Source organism: Capricornis sumatraensis, chromosome 6, assembly GCF_032405125.1.
Source record: "Capricornis sumatraensis isolate serow.1 chromosome 6, serow.2, whole genome shotgun sequence".
Classification (NCBI taxonomy): domain Eukaryota; kingdom Metazoa; phylum Chordata; class Mammalia; order Artiodactyla; family Bovidae; genus Capricornis; species Capricornis sumatraensis.
Window position 1 is genome coordinate 46740981 of NC_091074.1, and position 26003 is coordinate 46766983.

Sequence of the window (26003 nt, forward strand, 5' to 3'; positions counted from 1 at the left end):
CAAATAGCCAAGCAATCTTGAGAAAGAAGAATGGAACTGGAGGAATCAACCTGCCTGAATTCAGGCTCTGCTACAAAGCCACAGTCATCAAGACAGTATGGTACTGGCACAAAGACAGAAATATAGATCAATGGAACAAAATAGAAAGCCCAGAGATAAATCCACACACCTATGGACACCTTATCTTCGACAAAGGAGGCAAGAATATACAGCGGAGAAAGACAATCTCTTTAACAAGTGGTGCTGGGAAAACTGGTCAACCACTTGTAAAAGAATGAAACTAGAATGCTTTCTAACACCATACACAAAAATAAAGTCAAAATGGATTAAAGATCTAAACATAAGACCAGAAACTATAAAACTCCTAGAGGAGAACATAGACAAAACACTCTCCAACATAAATCACAGCAAGATCCTCTGTGACCCACCTCCCAGAATATTGGAAATAAAAGCAAAAATAAACAAATGGGACCTAATTAAAATTAAAAGCTTCTGCACAACAAAGGAAACTAAAGAAAGGTAAAAAGACAACCTTCAGAATAGAAGAAAATAATAACAAATGAAGCAACTGACAAAGAATTAATCTCAAAAATATACAACCAACTCCTGTAGCTCAATTCCAGAAATATAAACAACTCAATCAAAAAATGGGCCAAAGAGCTAAATAGACATTTCTCCAAAGAAGACATACAGATGGCTAACAAACACGTGAAAAAATGCTCAACATCACTCATTATCAGAGAAATGCAAATCAAAGCCACAATGAGGTACCAATTCATGCCACTCAGAATGTCTGCTATCCAAAAATCTACAAGCAATAAATGCTGGTGAGGGTGTGGAGAAAAGGGAACCCTCTTACACTGTGGTGGGAATGCAAACTAGTACAGCCACTATGGAGAGCAGTGTGGAGATTCCTTAAAAAACTGTAAATAGAACTGCCATACGACCCAGCAATCCCACTGCTGTGTATACACACCGAGGAAACCAGAATTGAAAGAGACACGTGTACTCCAATGTTCATCGCAGCACTGTTTATAATAGCCAGGACATGGAAGCAACTTAGATGTCCATCAGCAGACGAATGGATAAGAAAGCTGTGGTACATATACACAATGGAGTATTACTCAGCCATTAAAAAGAATACATTTGAATCAGTTCTAATCAGGTGGATGAAACTGGAGCCTGTTGTACAGAGTGAAGTAAGCCAGAACGAAAAACACCAATACAGTATACTAATGCATATATATGGAATTTAGAAAGATGGTAACGATAACCCTGTATGCAAGACAGCAAAAGAGACACAGATGTATAGAACAGTCTTTTGGATTCTGTGGGAGAGGGCGAGGGTGGGATGATTTGGGAGAATGGCATTGAAACATGTATAATATATGTGAAACCAATCACCAGTCCAGGTTCAATGCATGATACAGGATGCTCGGGACTGGTGCACTGGGATGACCCAAAGGGATGGTATGGGGATGGAGGTGGGAGGGGATAGGGAACACGTGTACACCCATGGCAGATTCATGTTGATGTATGGCAAAACCAATACAATATTGTAAAGTAATTAGCCTCCAATTAAATAAATTTATATTAAAAAAATAAAGTGCTATACTCAATATATGCCAACAATTTGGAAAACTCAGCAGTGGCCACAGGACTGGAAAAGGTCAGTTTTCATTCCAGTCCCAAAGAAAGGCAATGAGAAAGAATATTCAAACTACCATATTCATTTCACATGCTAACAAGGTAATACTCAAAATCTTTCAAGCTAAGTTTCAACTCTACCTGAACTGAGAACTTTCAGATGTACAAGCTGGATTTAGAGAAGGCAGAGGAACCAGAGATCAAACTGCCAATTGCCAATCTGTTGAATCATAGAAAAAATAAGGGAATTCTAGAAAAACATTTCCTTCTGCTTCATTGACTGTGCTAATGACTTTGTCTGTGTAGATCACAACAAACTGGAAAATTCTTAAAGAGATGTGCCGGGAGCCAGCATGGGGAATCCTGCCCATGGCAAAGGTCATGAGGAAAGGGGCCTGACAAACGCAAAGGCAGGATCAGGCCTCAGGGGTCCCCCTAGACTTTCTTGAGCATCTACCCCCAAAACCAGAGTCTGCCTGCCTTACTGCATTATATTTTCCACCTACTCTTCTGACATTATAGGTGGGCTGTCCCCCACCACCTTCCTGTAAAAGGAGTCAACTTGCAGCTCCAGTTAATAAGTTTCCTGGGCATAACAAGAGTGTTTCAGTCCAAAAACTCTTCTGATGGCTTTCTATCCTGTCTGACAAGTTTGTCTGACCTCTTACAACCACACATAATTGTTCACAGCCTCCCAACAGTGAGAGGCATGGGATGTTTTGAACTTTCTAAATACAAAGTCTTGTGAGAAGTTAGAAATTATTAGTGAAGTATTAGTGGGTTTTTATAAATATACCGGTGGAGGGTTTTATTGTTGAGCCAATGTTTGCTGCTAAGTCTCCATATCCCTTGTCCCTTACATACATTAATTGATATAACTGGCATATGAGAAAAATAAGTAATAATCTTTGATATTAATCACGTTAGACCTTAGGCTAGTAAATTCTTTTCTTGATTATAGCCCACTGAACCTTTGCCCTATAGGAATGCAACTTTATCTGGTGCCTTCGGAGGGTGGTGCCTGGTTTAAGAAAAATCACCTCTGGAGAAAATAAGTTTTCTGGTTGACTGACCGTTATCAGACAGAAAGGTTCATAAAATGTTGGCAGGCCCCTTAGCCAGAAGATGATGTAAAACCATCTAAGACCTTTGTACGTATGTATAAAGAAGTGTCTGGTCTCAACAAAGGTCAGGACTACTGACCCTGCATGACTTTGTATTCTCCATTTATCTCTATGTACAACCTGAGGTATAAAAGCTGCCCCGAAAAATAAAGAGTTGGATCAGTTCCTGGAAAGACTGGTCTCCCCATGTCGTCTTTTCTCTCATTCTCCTTTTCAGGCTGAATTCCCATCTGGAACACAAAGGCTCGCCATGTCTACTAATTTTGCCTGGGTTTCTAAGACCAGAACGGGGAGGCGCTTTGCGTCTCCACTCCTTTGGGAGACTGGGAAGGCACCTGCAGCCTACACAGACGGTGTAAGTCTCTTGTCTTGAGACTTCATTAGCTTCTTGTGTAAACCAAGGGATACAGCCTCTTTTCTCCTCTATTTTCTCCACTACACTATTCTTTCCTAATCTCTCTTTATATCTCTAAATAAATAATCTTATCAGATCGCTGACACCATCGCTGCTTCGAATTACCCTGGATCCACCGGGGCTGGACCCTGGCGAGATGGAAATACTAGATCTTACCTACCTCCTGAGAAACCTGTATGCAGGTCAAGAAGCAACAGCTAGAACTGTACATAGAACAACAGACTGGTTCAAAATTGGGAAAGGAGTAGTACATCAAGCCTGTATATTGTAACCCTGCTTATTTAATTTATATGTAGAGTACTTCATGTGAAATGCTGGGCTAGATGACTCACAAGCTGGAATCAAGATTGCCAGGAGAAATATCAACAACCTTAGATTTGCGAATGTTACCACTCTAATGGCAGGAAGCAAAGAGGAACTAAAGAGCCTCCTGATGAGGGTAAAAGAAGAGAGTGAAAAAGCGGGCTTAAAGCTCAACATTCAAGAAACTAAGAGCATGGCATCTGGTCCCATCGTTTCATGACAAATAGGGAAACAATGGAAACAGTGACAGACTTTATTTTCTTGGGCTCCAAACTCACTGTGGATGGTACTGCAGGCCTGAAGTTTAAAAGATACTTATTTCTTGGAAGGAAAGCTGTGATAAACCTAGACAGTGTATTAAAAAACAGAGACATTACTTTACTGACAAAAGTTCTTACAGTCAGAGCTATGTTTTTCCAGTAGTCATGAACAGATGTGAGATTTGGACCATAAAGAAGGCTGAGGGCTTAAGAATTGATGCTTTTGAATTGTGGTGCTGGAGAAGACTCTTGAGAGTCCCTTGGACAGCAGGGAGATCAAAGCAGTCAATCCTAAAGGAAATCAACCCTGAAAATTCACTGGAAGGACTGATGCTGAAGCTGAAGCTCCAATACTTGGCCAGCTGATGAGAAGAGCCAACTTTTCGTTGGAAAAGATGCTGGGAAAGACTGAGGGCAGGAAGAGAAGACGGTGACAGAGGATGAGCTGGCTAGATACCATTACTGACTCAGGGAGATTGTGAAAGACAGGAAAGCCTGGCACACTACAGACTATAGAGTTGCAAAGACTTGGACACAAACCACCGACTGAAAAACAACAACATGAAAAATCAGCCCCCACGAGTGCTGGAAGCTTGAAATCATACTCACTACCTGTGTGCTTCCAAAAGCCTGAAATAGAGAATTAAATATAAAATGGTTGTAGGTTGCTAGTATCCCAAGTCATATTGGAAAGATAAACTCAAATCTTATCTGATGAATCTTGTGAACTGCATACCAAGCTGCAAAACAGTTACACAAAAAAGAATTTCCCAGATGAATTAGTTATTTGCAGCCAAGATTTGTTAAGCAAACAAGAATAGTAGGCACCATGTCGAGAGCCCCAAAAGGGAACAGACAGCAGAAACCAAATTGCAAAGACTTTATGTATTAGGACAATCAGAAATGACATATACAGCAGCTGATTTTAATATGTTTAGGTAGTGTTCTAAAAAGATTGAAGACATGAACAAAGAACAAATGGATATGAAAAAGATCCAAATAGAATATCTAGCAATGAAAAACATATTGTTGAAATTATAGCTCCATGGATTGATTAAATGGATTAGACACAAATGAAGAGTCAATAAACTAGAAAATATACCTGAAAATATTCCTTGGAATATAGTCAAGGAATACTTAAAGATAAAAAGGGGGTAAGAAACTGAAAGAACAGGATGAAACAGTCTAATGTGTATCTAGTTGGAATTTTAAAAGGCAATAGAATAAGAAAGAAGCAATATTTGAAGGAATAAAGGCTGATAAGTTTCCAGAATTATTGAGAGACTCAAATCCTGAGATCTAAAAATCCCAATGTGGGTTTAAAAAACAAAAGAAAGAAATAAACATCTTGACATATTAATTATGAAACTGCAGGACATTTTAAAAAAGAGAAGATTGTAATGTCAGCCACTAAAAACAATGAAGCAATTTGGATTAGAAGAAAGGAATTTTTTATTGGATTTATGGGTGAGTATGTAGTCTTAGAACTATGTAGTCCAGAATCCATGAAATTAGCATCAGATATTTGTAGAACCACGAAAGCACATTTTTTTAGTCCACTGAGTACCATTAAAAACTGTAGGGCTGGTCTAAAACTCCTTGTTTTACAGATGAGGGAAGTGACACTCAAAGCTGGTCTTCTTCAAGGTCACACAGCTAGGAAGTGAGTACATGGTGGAGCCAGGACCAGAAGTTAGGTCCCCAACTCACAGAGCCATAGCTATGACTGCTCTTTCCTTTATAACCTGATGCTGTTTCTTTAAAAATTTAAGCAACAGCAGCAAATAAAAACAAAATGAAGAAAGTACAGGGAAGACTTCCATTTTATCAGGTAACTTTTTGATGCTGTTGTTTTGTCTCACTTACAGAATTTAATAAATATTTGAATAACTTCTTCCACAGAACAATGTCCCATCTCTAGGGACATTTGCTCACTTTTTTGGATGGGGATAAGGGCATGCAGTCTTGCTTTGTTTTCTTCTAGCTTGTAGGACAAAGTGTGGGAAGAGTGAGAAAGGTTTTAGAAGATGTGATTAAAACTGAATCACAGAAAATATTACTGGTGCAGCATTACATTAATGGCAGGAGAACAAGGAATGGGAGCAAAATTCCAGCCTGGACAAAGGTTTTGCTAAAAAATACACAAGGTAAAAGCAGGTGTCAAACTACAGTGTGTGAATATACCTGAGTCACTAGGTCATAAAATCAGCATTCAAAACTGAAGACAAAATCCCATCTGTTTTGCTCCAGTTCACTGTTTAGACTTGCCTTGCTTTGCTTTCTAAAAAGTTTATGTCTAAGAACTATGAAGTAGCTTGTATGTGATTCCTGCTGCTTATTGCCAAACAGAAATAACTGTCCAGTGCTGTTGAATCTCCTTATTTCTTGAGGAAAGCCAGAAATCCAGATTTATGAGAAGTTTACTTAACTTAAATCCTGACAACAAATTCAGTATTTTATAGAAGCCTGGTAGACCATCAGTTTGTGGCTTCTTCTACCACCAAGTGGTAAAGATATCTAAATATTTTCTGCTTCCACTCTCCTAACTCATTTATTTCAGCCACTGAAGTCTAGTTGCTGCCTACCCTCCCTTTTTAAGAGTTCTCTTTACCTCTTAAAGGGAGAATCCCCAAGATTCTATCAACCTGATTTACTCTTTTCTGTCGTTTGTGGCTGACCTTACCCACTCCATGACTTCAGTACTGCTCATCCCTGCATTCCTTGTGCCCAAATCTAGACCTTTCTTGAACTTTCAGCATCCACATACCTAACCACCTGTTGCACATCACCCCCAGGACTGTGGCTGTGCAAACTCAACTTGTCCACACCTGCACCTTTCCTGTATTCCTGCCACCATCCAGCCAGCTGTCCAGATTAGAAATCTCTGCTCTTCCCTCTCCTTCACCACCAGAGTCTAAAATCTTCCACCTTAGAAAAATCCCCACAATCCAGCCAAGCCTCTCTCTCCACTTCTCATGCCACTGCCTAGTGTTGTTCCACACCTCTCACCTTGATTATGAGGGTAGCCTGAACCATTTCTGGGGGATTTCAGAGCTAAGCAGTAAAAAGAGCAGATTTAGTTATGTTGTGGGGAGGGGTGAAAAAATGAGAAGAAAAACTAGGATGGGAAGTAGCCATATGGCCACAGGTCAAGTTAGTTGAGATCATGAGGTATGACGCCCTTCCTGGTAATGCATGCCAGAACTCCCATTCCACTTAACATAAGTTAATTTTACCAAAGTAATGTTTTTTAATAAGAAATTTAGGAAATAATGAATAAAATTTATAATTCCATTACTCAAGTGGAATTATTTTACATTCTGTTATCTATCTTAGTGTTTTTATATACATATATTTTTAAATAGCCACCATCTGTTACTATTTTATAATTGTTTTCATTTAGCAATATACTATGATAAGCTTTTTCTGATTATAAAATTAATCTATGTGTCAGAAAACTTGTGAAAATAAATATTATCAGAAATTGCACTGCCTAAAAGCAGTTTATACCTAGATCCACAAAGGAAGACAACTTGCAAGGGAAGACAATGAAGATATATCAAACTCTATTATTCCTGGTTATTTATTAATGATAGGAATTGTATCTGTTTGTATGTAGGCTTGGAAGTGTTATTGCTGGATCTTGCCTAGTCTCTGCAAATACATACTAACAAGTATGAACACCAATCTGGATGGCAACAATTCAACCAAAACAATTGCTTACTCAAAGATAAGAATTTGCCCATTAATTTCACCATTGACTCTGGGAATAGTGCCCAGATTCCAGAGCCTAACATGACTTATTATTTGTGAATTATTATAATTCCAAATCCTAACAAGGATAGGGTTCTTTGGGCAGCATCCAAAATTCTATCAGATGACTTGATGTTTGTTTTTTTTTTAAGAGAAACATCAGATTTTAGACAAGAAAAAGCATTAGATTTTGAAGCCTATCTTCAAAGAATGCAATATTTATTTTTCAATTCCTAAAGTAGTAGCCTGATTTGGGTGTGGTGCATTTATCAACTACATAAAACATTGATAAGAAGAGTTTCCTCCAGATACCACAGATATATATATATCTTTAAAGCCGGTGAAAGTGTACCTAACTTCCATTCCCAGTGCAAAGAGATGCCACTAGATACTTCTGGAATTGATCCTGGAGGTAGTAGACTTCATTTGAAGGCAGATGTGGAAAACTGAGGAATAACAAGAGGAGCTTCTGAAAGGGTGAGCCAGATATTTATAGTAGTGGAGAAATAAGGAATCTAATCTCTAAAATTTAAGACCAAAGGGGACTTCCACAGCAACAGTGTAGGCAAAAAAAAAAAAAAAAAAAATTAAGGGCCAAGAGAAGGCAACCCAAAGAAGTAGTTGATATAGCAAATCTTTGCATTGGTGGAAGATAAATGTACCAGACCTGCTTTAAAAATAAAAACAGTTAAGGAAAAAGCTTCTTTAAGATTGGAAGTCAACTGCTACATAGTACGTTCTAGCAATATTATGAAGATTAAATGTAAATTCTAAGAATATGTTTTCCTTTGTCTGAACTTTCTACTTTAAAGCTTCTGACACTCAGCAAAAAATAAGAATTGCTGTTGAGCATCCAAGAAGACTTAACTCTGAGAGATGGTGTTTTCACGATCCTTTCAAGCTGGTTTTAGAAAAGGCAGAGGAACCAGAGATCAAATTGCCAACATCCACTGGATCATGGGAAAAGCAAGAGAGTTCCAGAAAAACATCTATTTCTGCTTTATTGACTATGCCAAAGCCTTTGACTGTGTGGGTCACAATAAACTGTGGAAAACTCTGAAAGAGATGGGAATACCAGACCACCTGACCTGCCTCTTGAGAAACCTATATGCAGGTCAGGAAGCAACAGTTAGAACTGGACATGGAACAACAGACTGGTTCCAAATAGGAAAAGGGGTACATCAAGGCTGTATATTGTCACCCTGCTTCTTTAACTTATCTGCAGAGTTCATCATGAGAAACGCTGGACTGGAGGAAACACAAGCTGGAATCAAGATTGCCAGGAGAAATATCAATAACCTCAGATATGCAGATGACACCACCCTTATGGCAGAAAGTGAAGAGGAACTAAAGAGCCTCTTGATGAGAGTGAAAGAGGAGAGTGAAAAAGTTGCCCTAAAACTCAACATTCAGAAAACGAAGATCATGGCATCTGGTCCCATCACTTCATGGGAAATAGATGGGGAAACAGTGGAAACAGTGTCAGACTTTATTTTGGGGGGCTCCAAAATCACTGCAGATGGTGATTGCAGCCATGAAATTAAAAGACGTTTACTCCTTGGAAGGAAAGTTATGACCAACCTAGATAGCATATTCAGAAGCAGAGACATTACTTTGCCAACAAAGGTCTATCTAGTCAAGGTTATGGTTTTTCCAGTAGTCATGTATGGATGTGAGAGTTGGACTGTGAAGAAAGCTGAGCACTGAAGAACTGATGCTTTTGAACTGTGGTGTTGGAGAAGACTCTTAGGCTTCCCTTGGACTGCAAGGAGATCCAACCAGTCCATTCTAAAAGAGATCAGTCCTGCATGTTCATTGGAAGGACTGATGCTGAAGCTGAAACTCCAATACTTTGGCCACCTCATGTGAAAAGTTGACTCATTGGAAAAGACCCTGATGCTGGGAGGGATTAGGGGCAGGAGGAGAAGGGGATGACAGAGGATGAGATGGCTGGATGGCATCACCAACTCGATGGACATGAGTGTGAGTGAACTCCAGGGGATGGTGATGGACAGGGAGGCCTTGTGTGCTGCAATTCATGAGGTCACGACTGAGCAACTGAACTGAACTGAACTGAATCTAAGAAAAATTTGCCTTCCCCAGTGTCATGAAGAGATCTGGAAGAAAACTAAACCCCTAAGACATGTGATTGCTGTCCCAGTTCACAGCACGAGGTACATCAGGAATACACATTCACACACAGAAGTGCATGCAGAACACCAGCTGAGAGCAAACAGGAGTAAATGACCAGCAGAAAAGAATATATAGATGCATGCAAAACTAGAGATCAAGCCCTGAGCCTTTGGAGTGGGAGCACTGAAGCGAAGACCCTAGACTACCAGAGAAATAACCCTAGGGGGTGTCAAATAATGAGAACTCACACAAAGGAAACCACCTGAATACAAGACCCGGCATCACCCAATCACCAATAGCACCCTGTGCAGGACACCTCATCTAAACAGCAAACAAAACAAAAATACAAACAAAATCATCAGCAGACAGGATTACCACCTCACTCAGCCTTTACCATCAGAGGAAAAACAAACAAAAACTCAGCACAAATCTCACTGTATAAGAAGCTTACACAAATTACTGGACCAAACTTAGAAGCCTGAGAAAAAGAGACTTCAAACACAAGAAGTTAAAATAATAATAATAATAATGAAAAGGCAGAGAAATACTCACAAATGAAGCAACAAACTAGAAACACAGAAGTCCAAATAAATGGAGAGGAAATAGGCAAACTACCTGAAAAAGAATTCAGAATAATGATAGTAATGATCAAAAACTTTGAAAGCAAAATGGAGAAAATGCAAGAATCAATTAACAAAGACCTAGAAGAGTCAAAGAATATACATACAGAGACAAACAACATGATTACTGAAATCAAAAATACTCTAGAAGGAATCAATACCAGAATACCTGAAGCAGAATGAATCAGTGAGCTGGAAGATAAAATGGTGGAAATAACTTCTGAAGAGCAGAATAAAGTAAAAAGAATGAAAAGAACTGAGGATAGTCTCAGAGACCTCTGGGACAATATCAAAAACACCAACATTTGTATAATAGGGGTCCCAGAAGAAGAAGAGATAAAGAAAGGGTATGAGAAGATTTTTGAAGAGATTATAGTTGAAAATTTCACCAACATGGAAAAGGAAATAGTCAATCAAGTCCAAGAGGCACAAAGAGACCTATACAGGGTAAACCCAAGGAGAAACACACCAAGACATATGCTAATTAAACTAACAAAGACTAAACACAAAGAAAAAATATTGAAAGCAGCAAGGGAAAAGCAACAAGTAACGTACAAGGAAACCCCATATGCTTAACAGCTGATCTTTCAGCAGAAACTCTGCAGGCCAGAAGGGAATGGCAGGATATATTTAAAGTACTGAAATGGAAAAATCTACAACCAAGATTACTGTACCTGGAAAGGGTCCGTTCAAAATTGACGGAGAAATCAAAAGTTTTTCAGACAAGCAAAAGTTAAGAGAATTCAGTACCACCAAACCAGCTTTACAACAAATGCTAAATGGATTTAGATAGTCAAGAAATACAAAAAAAGAAAAAAGATTTACAAAATCAACCCCAAACAATTTAAAAAATGGCAATAGGAACACATATATCAATAATTACTTTAAATGTAAATGGATTAAATGCTCCAACCAAAAGACACAGACTGGCTGAATGGATACAAAAACAGGACCCATATATATGCTGTCTACAAGAAACCCGCTTCAGACCTAAAGACACATATAGACTGAAAGTGAGAGGATGGGAAAGTAGATTCCATGCAAATGAGAAGCAAAAGAAAGCTGGAGTAGCAATCCTCATATCAGACAAAATAAACCTTTAAATAAAGAATATTACAAGAGATAAGGAAGGACACTACATAATGATCAAGGGATCAATCCAAGAGGAAGACATAACAATTGTAAATATCTATGCATCCAACATAGGAGCACCTCAATACATGAGACAAACACTAACAGACATAAAAGGAGAAATTGACAACAACACAATAATACTAGGAGATTTAACACCCCACTCACACCAATGGACAGATCATCAAAATAGAAAATTAATGAGGAAACACAAGTCTCATGATACATTATGATTCATTAGATAAGATGGATCTCATTGATCTTCAGGACATTCCATCCAAATGCAGAAGAATACACCTTCTTCTCAAGTGCACATGGAACATTCTACAAGATAGACCACATCTTGGGTCACAAATCAAACCTCAGTAAATTTGAGAAAATTGAAATTGTATCAAGCATCTCTGACCACAATGCTATGAGACTAAATATCAATTACAAGAAAAAAAATGCAAGAAACACAAACACATGGAGATTAAAAAATATGCTCTAAATAGCCAAAAGGTTACTGAAGAAATCAAAAGGGAAATCAAACAATTTCTAGAAACAAATGACAATGAAAACATGACAACTCAAAACTTATGGGATGCAGCAAAAGCAGTTCTGAGAGGAAGTGTATAACAGTAAAATCCTACCTCAAGAAATCAGAAAAACATCAAATAGTCAACCTAACTTTACACCTAAAACAACTGAAAAAAGAACAAAAAAGCCCCAAAATTAGTAGAAGGAAAGAAATCATAAAGATCTGAGCAGAAACAAATGAAAAAGAAATGAAAGAAATAATGGTAAAGAATAATAAAACTAAAAGCTGGTTCTTTGAGAAGATAAACAAAATTGACAAACCATTAGCCAGATCATCAAGAAAAAAGAGAGGAGAATCAAATCAACAAAATTAGAAATGAAACAGGAGAGGTTACAACAGACAATGCAGAAATACAAAGGATTATAAGAGACTATTATGAACAACCATACAGCAATAAAATGCATAACCTGGAAGAAATGGACAGATTCTTAGAAAAGTTCAATCTTTGAAGATTGAACCAGGGAGAAATAGAAATTGTGAACAACCCAAGTACAAGCACTGAAATGGAATCTGTGCTCAAAAATCACCCAAAAAAACAAAGCCCAGGACCAGATGGCCTCACAGAGGAATTCTGTCAGACATTTAGAGAGGAGCTAATGCCTGTCCTTCTAAAACTCTTTCAAAAGATTGCAGAGGAAGGAACACTTCCAAACTCATTCTATGAGGCCACCATCACCCTGATACCAAAACCAGACAAAGACAACACACAAAAAGAAAACTACAGGCCAGTATCACTGATGAACATAGGTGCAAAACTCCTCAACAAAATTTTAGCAAACAGAATTCAGCAACACATCAAAAAGCTCATACACCATGATCAAATTGGGTTTATTCCAGGGATACAAGAATTCTTCAATATACGCAAATCAATCAATGTGATATACCATATTAACAAATTGAAAGATAAAACCATATGGTAATCTCAATAGATGCAGAAAAAGCCTTTGATAAAGCTCAGGACCCATTTATGATTAAAACTCTTCAGAAAATGGGCATAGAAGGAATCTACCTCAACATAGTAAAGGCCATATATGATAAGCCTACAGCAAACATTATTCTCAATGGTGAGAAACTGAAAGCATTCCCCCTAAGAACAGGAACAAGACTAGCGTGTCCACTCTCACCACTACTATTCAACATAGTTCTGGAAGTCCTAGCTATAGCAATCAGAGAAGAAAAAGAAATAAAAGGAATCCAGATCAGAAAAGAAGTAAAGCTCTCACTGTTTGCAGATGACATGATACTGTACATAGAAAACCCTAAAGATAGTATCAGAAAATTACTAGAGCTAATCAGTGAATTTGGCAAAGTTGCAAGATACAAAATCAGTACACTGAAATCACTTGCATTTCTGTATACTAACAATGAAAAATCAGAAAGAGAAATTAAGGAATCAATCCCATTCACCATTGCAACAAAAGGAATTAAATATCTAGGAGTAAACTTACCTAAGGAGACAAAAGAACTGTATACAGAAAATTATAAGACTGATGAAAGAAATCAAAGATGACATAAACAGATAGAGAGATATTCCATGTTCCTGGGTAGGAAGGATCAATATTGTGAAAATGACTACACTACTAAATGCAATCTACAGATTCAGTGTGACCCCTATCAAATTACCAATGGAATTTTTCACAGAACTAGAACAAAAAATTTTGCAATTCATATGGAAACACAGAAGACCCTGAATAGCCAAAGCAGTCTTGAGAAAGAAGAATGGAGCTGGAGGAATCAACCTTCCTGACTTCAGATTATACTACAAAGCTTCAGTCATGGAGACAGTATGGTATTGGCACAAAAACAGAAATATAGACCAATGCAACAAGATAGAAAGCCCAGAAATAAACCCATGCCCCATGGGTACCTTATTTTTGACAAAGGAAGGGAGAATATACAATGGGGCAAAGATAGCCTCTTCAAAAAATGGTGCTGGGAAAACTGGACAGCTACATGTCCAGAATGTAGCTAAGAATGAAATTAGAACACTTCCTAACAACACATATAAAGATAAACTCAAAATGGATTAAAGACCTAAATATGAGACCAGAAACTATAAAACTCTTAGAGGAAAACATAGGCAGAACAGTAGATGACATAAATCAAAGCAAGGTGCTCTATGACCCACCTCCTAGATTAATGGAAATAAAAACAAAAGTAAACAAGTGGGACCTAATTAAACTTAAAAGCTTTCACGCAACAAAGGAAACTATAAGCAAGGTGAAAAGACAACTCTCAGAATGGGAGAAAATAATAGCAAATGAAGCAACTGACAAAGGATGAATTGCCAAAATATACAAGCAACTCATACAACTCAATACCAGAAAAACAAACAACCCAATCAAAAAGTGGGGAAAAGACCTAAACAGACATTTCTCCAAAGAAGACATACAGATGGCTAACAAACACGTGTAAAGATGCTCAACATCACTCATTATTAGAGAAATGCAAATCAAAACCACAATGAGATATCACCTCACACCGGTCAGAATGGCCATCATCAAAAAATCTACAAACAATAAATGCTGGAGAGGGTGTGGAGAAAAGGGAACTCTCTTGCACCGTTGTTAGGAATGTAAATTGATACAGCCACTATGGAAGACAGTATGAAGATTCCTTAAAAAACTAGGAATAAATCTACCATATGACCCAGCAATCCCTGAGAAATATACCTTGAGGAAACCAAAATTGAAAAAGACACATGTTTCCCATTGTTCATTGCTGTACTATTTACAATAGCTAGATCATGGATGCAACCTAGATATCCATCAGCAGATGAATGGATAAAGAAGCTGTGGTACATATACACAATAGACTATTACTCAGCCATAAAGAGAAACACATTTGAGTCAGTTCTGATGAGGTGGATGAACCTAGAACCTATTATACAGAGTGAAGTGAGTCAGAAAGAGAAAGATAAATATATTCTAATGCACATATATGGAGTCTAGAAAAATGGTACTGAAGAATTTATTTACAGGGCAGCAATGGAGAAACAGACATAGAGAAGAGACTTATGGACATGGGGAGAGGGAAGGAGAGGGTGAGATGTATGGAAAGTGTAACATGGAAACTTACATTACCATATGTAAAATATATAGCCAACAGGAATTTGCTGTGTGGCTCAGGAAACTCAAACAGGGGCTCTATATCAACCTAGAGGGGTGGGATGGGGAGGGAGATGGGAAGGAGGTCCAAAAGGGAGGGGATATATCTATACCTATGGCTGATTCATGTTGAGGTTTGACAGAAAACAACAAAGTTCTGTAAAGCAATTATCCTTCAATAAAAAAATAAATTAAAAATAAATAAATAAATAAATAAAAAGAAAAAAATCATAAAATAAATAGACAACCAAAAAATTAAAAAATAAAGATAAGAATTGTCCTTGTGCTTAATAAAGACCCCAAACCAGCCAGTTTGTCAGCCTTTAAAGTTTTGATGTCACAAGTAGAGCCTCTATTTTATCTGGTTTATTAGTTTGCTTGTTATAAATTAAATTCTATGTCATTTGAACTATGTTTTAATTAAGAAAACATTGAGGTGGATTATTAGCTCATAATAATTCAACAATACTTGACTAAATTTTCTTAAAGTATGTTGTGTTCAAGGTCTATAGAAACTCCATTTGTGATCATGGGGATAAGAGAAATTATCCATTTTTTCCCCCTATAGTGTAACTTTTTATTTTATTTTTATTTGGAGGATAATTGCTTTACAATATTGTGTTGGTTGCTGCCATATATCAACATGAATCAGTCATAAGTATACGTATGTCCCCTCTTAACCTCCTTAAACTCCTTCTTGCCTCCCACCCCTCTAGGTTGCCACAGAGCACTGGATTTGAGCGCCCTGCATCATACAGCTATCTAATTTTACATATGTAATGTATATGTTTCAGTGCTACTCTCTCAATTTGTCCCACCCTTTCCCTCCCTCCTGTGTCCACAAGTCTGTTCTCTATGTCTGCATCTCCACTGCTGCCCTGGAGATAGGTTCATCAGTACCATCATTCTAGATTCCATATATATGTGCTAATAAACAGTATTTGTCTTTCTCTTTCTACTTACTGCCGTCTGTATAATAGGCTCTAAGTTCATTCACCTCGTTAGAACTGAATCAAATGCATTCCATTTTATGGCTGAGCATTTTTTAAAATTCCATTGTTTATATGTACCACAACTTATTTATCCATTCATCTGTCCATTTGTCTTCCTGACAATTTTTTTATTTTTCTGAAACCCAAATATAGCATAATGGTTTGTTTTAATGTTTTCCTCTCTAACTAATGTTTTCTTGCTATTGGTATACAAGAGAGGAATACTTCAACTCCAAAATATAGTCATAGGGAAGATATCGTTTTCTAAAGTGTTTGTTAACTAAGTTAGTTGGGTTTCAGAAAAATATAGTCAGGAAGACACATGTACCCAGATGTTCACTGAAGCACTATTTACAATAGCTAGGACATGGAAGCAACCTAGGTTTGTCAACTAACTTAAGTGTAGTTGCATTAATTACAAATAATATGTAATTATTACATATTAATATATAATATGACTTACATATTAAGTCAACTAACAATATGTAGTTAACTGTACATATTAACTTCAGTGTAATATATAAATAAAAAGCTACATATTTCTAGGAAAAGTTATAAAAATGCATGCATTAAAGGAGAACCACAGTGACTATCAGAATGAATACAGTGAAGAAGACAGAAAATACCAGTTATTTGCAAGGGTTTCAGATAACTGTAATTCTTATACATGGGTGCTGAAAGTGTAAATTGCTACAACCACTTTGGAAAAAAAATATATATATATATTTGTGTGTATATATATATATATATATATATACACATAAAACATATATATACCTTTGACATGACAAGTTTACTTAAAGTTAATATATCTGACAAAAGACATAAAAGTTTTTGCCAAAATATATGTAAGGGAATGTTCCTAGCAGTCCTAGTCATGTAACTCCAAGCTGGAAACAATGCAAATGTCCATCTACATCATAATGGATAAATTATGGCATGTTCATTTAGAGGAATTCTAACTAGTAATGAGAGTAAACAAGCTACTTCTATATGCAACACAGAGGCAGCTCACGACCATAATCTTGAGTGAATGAGGCCAGACAAAAAAAGGTAAATAATGTGTGAATTGTGAGATGAGTGCAATCGTGCAGTAGTTTGAGCATTCTTTGGCATTGCCTTTCTTTGGGAGTGGAATGAAAACTGACCTTTGCCAGTCCTGTGGCCGCTGCTGAGTTTTCCAAATTTGTTGGCATATTGAGTGCAGCACTTTCACAACATCATCTTTCAGGATTTGAAATAGCTCAACTGGAATTCCATCACCTCCACTAGCTTTGTTCATAGTGATGCTTTCTAAGGCCCACTTGACTTCACATTCCAGGATGTCTAACTCTAGATGAGTGATCACACCATCGTGATTATCCAGGTCATGAAGATCTTTTTTGTACAGTTCTTCTGTGTATTCTTGCCACCTCTTCTTAATATCTTCTGCTTCTGTTAGGTCCATACCATTTCTGTCCTTTATCGAGCTCATCTTTGCATGAAATGTTCCCTTGGTATCTCTAATTTTCTTGAAGAGATCTCTAGTCTTTCCCATTCTGTTCTTTTCCACTATTTCTTTGCATTGATTGCTGAAGAAGGCTTTCTTATCTCTTCTTGCTATTTTTTGGAACTCTGCATTCAGATGCTTATATCTTTCCTTTTTTTTTTTTAATTAATTTTTTTAATTTAATTTTAAAATCTTTAATTCTTACATGCGTTCCCAAACATGAACCCCCCTCCCACCTCCCTCCCCATAACATCTCTGTGGGTCATCCCCATGCACCAGCCCCAAGCATGCTGTATCCTGCGTCAGACATAGACTGGCGATTCAATTCTTACATGATAGTATACATGATAGAATGCCATTCTCCCAAATCATCCCACCCTCTCCCTCTCCCTCTGAGTCCAAAAGTCTATTATACACCGCTGTGTCTTTTTTCCTGTCTTGCATACAGGGTCGTCATTGCTATCTTTCTAAATTCCATATATATGTGTTAGTATATCTTTCCTTGTCTCCTTTGCTTTCCACTTCTCTTCCTTTCACAGCTATTTGTAAGGCCTCCCCAGACAGCCATGATCCCTGTCTCCTGTACAATGTCACGAATCTCATTCCATAGTTCATCAGGCACTCTATCTATCAGATCTAGGCCCTTAAATCTATTTCTCACTTACACTGTATAATCATAAGGGATTTGATTTAGGTCTTACCTGAATGGTCTAGTGGTTTTCCCTACTTTCTTCAATTTAAGTCTGAATTTGGTAATAAGGAGTTCATGATCTGAGCCACAGTCAGCTCCTGGTCTTGTTTTTGTTGACTGTATAGAGCTTCTCCATCTTTGGCTGCAAAGAATATAATCAATCTGATTTCGGAGTTGACCATTTTGGTGATGTCCATGTGTAGAGTCTTCTCTTGTGTTGTTGGAAGAAGGTGTTTGCTATGACCAGTGCATTTTCTTGGCAAAACTCTATTAATCTTTGCCCTGCTTCCTTCTGCATTCCAAGGCCACATTTGCCTGTTACTCCAGGTGTTTCTTGACTTTCTACTTTTGCATTCCAGTCCCCTATAATGAAAAGGACATCTTTTTTGGGTGTCAGTCCTAAAAGGTCTTGTATGTCTTCATGGAACCGTCCAACTTCAGCTTCTTCAGAGTTACTGGTTGGGGCATAGACTTGGATTACTGTGATATTGAATGGTTTGCCTTGGAGACGAACAGAGATCATTCTGTCGTTTTTGAGGTTGCATCCAAGTACTGCATTTCGGACTCTTTTGTTGACCATGATGGCTAGTCCATTTCTTCTGAGGGATTCCTGCTTGCAGTAGTAGACATAATGGTCATCTGAGTTAAATTCACACTTTCCAGTCCATTTTAGTTCACTGATTCCTAGAATGTCGACATTCACTCTTGCCATCTCTTGTTTGACCACTTCCAATTTGCCTTGATTCATGGACCTGACATTCCAGGTTCCTATGCAATATTGCTCTTTACCGCATTGGACCTTGCTTCTATCACCAGTCACATCCATCCACAGCTGGATATTGTTTTTGCTTTGGCTCCATCCCTTCATTCTTTCTAGAGTTATTTCTTCACTGATCTCCAGTAGCATATTGGGAACCTACTGACCTAGAGAGTTCCTCTTTTAGTATCGTATCATTTTGCCTTTTCATATTGTTCATGGGGTTCTCAAGGCAAGAATACTGAAGTGGTTTGCCATTCCCTTCTCCAGTGGACCACATTCTGTCAGACCTCTCCACCACGACCTGCCCATCTTGGATTGCCCCACGGAAATGGCTTGGTTTCATTGAGTTAGACAGTTGCACTCACCTCACATGCTAGTAAAGTAATGCTCAAAATTCTTCAAGCCAGGCTTCAGCAATACACGAACCATGAACTTCCTGATGTTCAAGCTGGTTTTAGAAAAGGCAGAGGAACCAGAGATCAAATTGCCAACATCTGCTGGATCATGGAAAAAGCAAGAGAGTTCCAGAAAAACATCTATTTCTGCTTTATTGACTGTGCCAAAGCCTTTGACTGTGTGGATCACAATAAACTGTAGGAAAGTCTGAGAGAGATGGGAATACCAGACCAACTGACCTGCCTCTTGAGAAACCTATATGCAGGTCAGGAAGCAACAGTTAGAACTGGACATGGAACAACAGACTGGTTCCAAATAGGAAAAGGAGTACGTCAAGGCTGTATTTTGTCACCCTGCTTATTTAATTTCTATGCAGAGTACATCATGAGAAACGCTGGACTGGAAGAAACACAAGCTGGAATCAAGATTGCCGGGAGAAATATCAATAACCTCAGATATGCAGATGACACCACCCTTATGGCAGAAAGTGAAGAGGAGCTAAAAAGCCTCTTGATGAAAGTGAAAGAGGAGACTGAAAAAGTTGGCTTAAAGCTCAACATTCAGAAAATGAAGATCATGGCATCTGGTCCCATCACTTCATGGGAAATAGATGGGGAAACAGTGGAAACAGTGGCAGACTTTATTTTTTTGGTCTTCAAAATCACTGCAGATGGTGACTGCAGCCATGAAATTAAAAGACGCTTACTCCTTGGAAGAAAAGTTATGACCAACCTAGATAGTGTTTTCAAAAGCAGAGATATTACTTTGCCAACTAAGGTCCGTCTAGTCAAGGCTGTGGTTTTTCCAGTAGTCATGTATGGATATGAGAGTTGGACTGTGAAGAAGGCTGAGCGCCGAAGAATTGATGCTTTTGAAGTGTGGTGTTGGAGAAGACTCTTGAGAGTCCCTTGGACTGCAAGGAGATCCAACCAGTCCATTCATAGGAGATCAGCCCTGGGATTTCTTTGGAAGGTATGATGCTAAAGCTGAAACTCCAATACTTTGGCCACCTCATGCAGAGTTGACTCATTGGAAAAGTCTTCGATGCTGGGAGGGATTGGGGGCAGGAGAAGGGGACGACAGAGGATGAGGTGGCTGGATGGCATCACTGACTCGATGGACGTGAGTCTGAGTGAACTCCATGAGTTGGTGATGGACAGGGAGGCCTGGCGTGCTACGATTCATGGGGTTGCAAAGAGTCAGACACAACTGAGCGACTGAACTGAACTAATGTGTGAATTTATTTATAAATAGGTCAAAACCCCCACAGGTGAATTGAATGTATGTTAGAAAACCTAATAATGGCTTTTCTTGAGGTAGAGAGAAATGACTAGAAGAGGGAAAGAGGAGGCTTCTGGAATCCTTTACTCTTCTGTTTCTTTTTATGGTTGCATATACGTTTGTGCCAGCTGGAATCAAGATTGCCAGGGGAAATATCAATAATCTCTGATACGTAGATGACACCACGCTTATGGCAGAAAGCAACTGAACTGAAGAGCCTCTTGATGAAAGTGAAAGAAGAGAGTGAAAAAGCTGGCTTAAAAGTTAATATTCAAAAAACAAAGATCATGGCATCCAGTCCCATCACTTCATGACAAATAGATGGGGAAACAGTGTCAGACTTTATTATTTGGGGCCCCCAAATCACTGCAGATGGTGACTGAAGCCATGAAATCAAAAGATGCTTCCTCCTTGGAAACAAAGCTATGATCGATCTAGACAGCATATTAAAAAGCAGAGACACTACCTTGCTGACAAAGGTGTGTCTAGTCAAAGCTATGGTTTTTCCAGTAGTCATGGATGGATGTGAGAGTTTGACTATAAAGAAAGCTGAGCTTCAAAGAACTGATGCTTCTGAACTGTGATATTGGAGAAGACTCTTGAGAGTCCCTTGCATTGCTAGGAGATCAAACTAATCCATCCTAAAGGAAATCAGTCCTGAATATTCATTGAAAGGACTGATGCTGAAGCTAAACTCCAAAACCTTGGCCACCTGACGGGAAGAACTGAATCACTGGAAAAGATCCAGATGCTGGGCAATATTTAAGGCAGGAGGATAAGGGGACAACAGAGGGTGTGATGGTTGGATGGCATCACTGATTCGATGGACTTAAGTTTGAGCAAGCTCCAGGAGTTGGTTATGGACAGGGAAGCCTGGTGTGCTGCAGTCTATGAGATTACAAAGAGTCAGACACGACTGAACGACTGAACTGGACTGAAGTTTGTTCACTTTGTGATAACTCATTAAGCTGTATAGCAATGACTTGTACAATTTTCTGTGTTTATGTTATATGTTAGTGAACTTTTTAAGTTAAAGGCAGCAGAGACTGTCAGTGAATTCTAAAATATATGGATTCTACATTCTCAAGTGAGGTGGTCAAAGAGATTGACAGAACTAAGTAAGCAATCTTTTTCATGGCTAAATGAACACTATTGTCTGTATTTAAGAATGAATTGAGCTGACTAGAAAATGGTTAGATGGGAAATGAACACATTCCTGTCTTTCCTTAATATGGTAGAAGTTCTTCTGATATACCTGATTTAAGACCTAGTTTTTTGTTCTGAAAGAACTGAAAAATCATATTAAAGATGATTTTTGAGGTATTTTTCAGACTGAGGCAGAATCCTCGTGATGACTTTGAAAAAATTTGGCTGCCCTTCTCAGCAATGGGCAACAAGTTCTTAAAAACCAAAAATGCTTGGAGTTGTGCAAAAATGAAATGGTGCTGAGACTTACCTAGTATAAATGTTGTTTCTTATCCAACAAATATCTTTTCGTCCACCAAAGAAGAAATTTAGATATGCAGAAACCTAAGCCATTCGTGGCAATACTGTTTCCATCTGCTAATAACAGGTCTAAGTACGGGCATGTGACACAGATCTTGCTAATGAGACAAAGGCGAGGCATGTCTGAGACTTCTGAGAAAACTTTTCTCCTTAGAAGTAAGTGCTGTTTAACTTCCACTCACTTGGCTTCTGTGAGGATGTGATGCTCAGAGCTAGGCCAGCCATCCTCTCCCCAGAAGGGAGAGATCATGGATAGTCTAAGAATGGCAGAGCAGAAGGATAAGATGAGCTTGGGTCTTTAGGTGATGTCCTCGATTCTTTGTACTAACTCTGGGGCTGCCAACTTCAGAACCTCTTGTTAACTGAGCACTAAGTGTCCTTATATAGTCAATTTATCTTTTATTCTAGTTAAAGCTTATCAAGTGATATGTTATCTTTATATATATTTTTGTCTAAATGTGATCTGCATTGGCTTTTTCTAAATCCTAAAAAGAAGTAGCTAACAACTAATGTATTCTGGACTCTGAATTAATAATATCTCTAAATACAGTTGGGTTGTTTAAACATTCTTCCTTATCCCCTGCTCAAAGCTCTTCTTAAAAAATTTTTTTAATTGTAACAATGAATAATATAAAATTTACCAAAAAAAATAAAATAAAATAAAATTTACCATCTTACCCATTTTAAGTATATTTCAGTAGTGTTAACTGCATTCACATTGTTGTGCAACAGACCTCTAGAACTTTTTCATCTTGCAAAACTAAAACTATAGTTTAGTTTTAAACTTAAAAAACTCCTCATTTCACCTTCCCAAAGCCCATGGCAACATCGTTTTACCCTCTGTTTCTTGTGTTTGACTACTTTAGTACCTCATGTAAGTGGGATCATATAGTACACAGTATTTGTGTTTGGCTTATTTCACTTATTTCACATAATGTTCCCAAGGTTCATCCCTGTTGAGCATGTGACAAGATTTCTTTCTTTTTTAAGCCTGAATGATATTTCATCATATGTGTATACTATATTTTCTTTATCCATTCATTAGTGAACATTTGGGTTGATTCCACCTCTTGGTTATTTTGAATAATATTATAATGAACATACGTGTGCAGCTACCTCTTCAACATCCCATTTTTGATTCTTTTGGATATGTACCCAAAAGTGGGAATGCTAGATCATGTGGTGGTTCTATTTTTAATTTTTTTGAGGAATCTTCATACTGTGTCCTATTGCAGCTAGTTTAAAATTTTAATATTTAAGTAATGTTATATTTTAAGCAAAATTTTAGAAAATAATAAGAATATATACATTGATATTTTAAAATCAATAAAAATATTATTTATCAGAAAACAGCAGGATACACCAGAAACAGAATGGGTAAACTGAATTATTTTTGTGTATCAGGAAAAAATTTTGAAATGTATAAGTAACTATTTCAGTTCTGTTTTTTTTGTTTTTAAATTCAGATTGCCAATAATGGTACTATTACTATTTTTACTACTAATTTTACAGATTGCCAATATAGTACTTTTATTGATATTTTACTCTTGTAAAACACCAGTTGAGCTTGTTTGCCATAATTTTTTATATATATTAATTTGTGTATAAAATTGATTATGAAAATCATATCTTATAATGATGCATTATCTCGTTATGAGTGGACAAATAATGACAAAATGAAATGACTTATAAAGACATTGAAGATCAAACTTCAGTTAACATCCTACTTATACAGTGAGCTGTTTAATAGGTAGAACCATGCAGAGACTAGTAACCTAGAGGACTGTGGTTCACTGGTAGATCCAGATAACTTCTGTACCTATCATATGCAATACCTTTATTTGGCAAAGTAATGGACACCAGTTACACCACATCCTCCAGTAATATGTTCACTTCTTTGCAACCCCATGGACTTGTAGCCTGCCAGGCTCCTCTGTCCATGGAATTTCCCAGGCAAGAATACTGTAGTGGGTTGCCATTTCCTACTCCAAACTAATATAGGAACCAAACAAAAGCTGTCAATTAATAAGACATCAACATTTTCAAAGTTAAAAGAATTTAAACAATTGGACCACAGTGCAAATCAAACAAATGATTATATACTCATAACAAAATAAAATATTAAAAATAAATTGTAAGAAGTATTTTGACATATATCATAGAATTCCAATGATAATACAAATATGAACTAATGATTTCATAGAATATATAATTTTCTTCCCTATATCTGGTAACTGAACTGCTTTAATTTCAGTACTAAGATGAAATAATCCAATGTGTATCCCAGGGCCCAGATTTTTGGTAGCCTAATAATGTTCTCCACTAAAGAAATTGGGATTCTTTGGAGAATGGCTGATTTATTATTTCAGGTAAAAGAAATGCAGGATAAGCCTGAATAACTTTTGCCTGAAAGCAGTGATGCATATTTTAAAGTTCTGAGAAAATTTTAAAATCAGCCACCATGAAGGGGCTTCTGTGTGATAAATTGTGACCATGTGGCTCAGCACAACAAAAAACTGTAGCTAATCAGACCAAGTCTGAAAATGAGTTAATTGTAATATCACCAAAATCGTGAGTCCATAATGATGGACTAAAAAGCTGTTTTTAGATCAAACATTATCTCACATTACCTTCATTCAGAAGTTAATTATAAATATAGTCTCATAGTATGTGAAAGTGTTTCCTTGTACAAAGACTAAAGTTATTGCTAGCATAACTTTTATACGATTTTTCTCTTCTGTTTGGGATTTCCTCATCGAACAGTAACAGAAACACTGGCCAACTTGTTGAAAGTTCTGTAAACCTTTAGCTTTTCCACTGCGCTGTCATTCCCATGTTATCCTAGATTGGCTGATACACATCAAAGCCACAGTGAAGGTCACTCCCAGTGCTGGCATTCAGCTGGCATGCTCCAAATGGCTAGTTCCTTTCTCACTATTACACCTGCTTATGCCGTGCCAGCTGTTAAATGTTTTGTACCTCACCCTGTACAGACTCTGAGATTTTCTTTCTCAAGCCAGTGGCCACCCAGTGATATACTGCACTGTGTATTAGATATTAAACTTTATTGTTAGAAGACATTTAAAAATCAAGAGTATAAACTCTTTCTACTCACAGATGTTAGAGTTCTTGCACATTGATCTGAACAGGCTAAGTTGCAATCCACATCCTGTATATTTAATTCCCATAAGAGTTTCAATAGAGTTACCTTGTTCAATGATCAGAAAATACAGTTCAGAGGTCTGGAAACTTGTCCACCATGGAATGATAAACCTTGTCTCCACCCTGCCTAATTCGTGTGTTGCAACCATTTCACAAATTTCTGACTTCATCATCCTTACGTGGGAATCCAGGCTTTCCTGGTAGCTGGGCTTAAAGTGAAAAGACTGTGCTAGATACTTCTCTTATTCTCCAAGATAGATCTAATCATTTTCCTTCTTTGGACAGAGATGACCTCTTTCTGAGTATATCTAATGATGCAGGGCAGAAGAATGTAACTGGGGTCTCTTACTTTGCCAGGAAGGGGTGTTGCATGGGATAGGTAAAGAAGTTATCCAAATCTAACAGTGAACCACAATCCTTGAGGCTACTAGTCCCTGCATGGTTCTACCTAGATAGTAGAGAGAACCAATAAGTCTAAAAACAGATGCTCTTTTAGGAGCATTTGTCACAAATGACCAGAAAAATTATCCAATTTTTATACTTCTATGAATTAAAAAAATACAAGGATTTACAGATAGTATTTTTTTTCCAACTGACATACCACAATGCAAATGACTTCAATGCTTCTAAATGCTGAGTCTACTCTCATGGAC

At 37.5% G+C, this 26003-nt stretch overlaps 1 protein-coding gene and 1 pseudogene across 3 annotated transcripts in view; both read right to left on the minus strand.

The window, feature by feature from the left end:
• Nucleotides 1–26003, minus strand: part of IL33 (interleukin 33) — a 70731-nt gene that overhangs the window by 40687 nt on the left and 4041 nt on the right. The window contains exon 2 of one of the 3 annotated variants that reach the window (XM_068973969.1): nt 19371–19453. The exons of the other annotated variants lie outside the window; for them this stretch is intronic. The gene's annotated coding sequence lies outside the window, so the exon portion shown is untranslated. The remainder of the gene's footprint in view (nt 1–19370; nt 19454–26003) is intronic. 3 annotated transcript variants of the gene reach the window in all.
• On the minus strand, nt 18252–25999 carry LOC138080702 (craniofacial development protein 2 pseudogene; annotated as a pseudogene).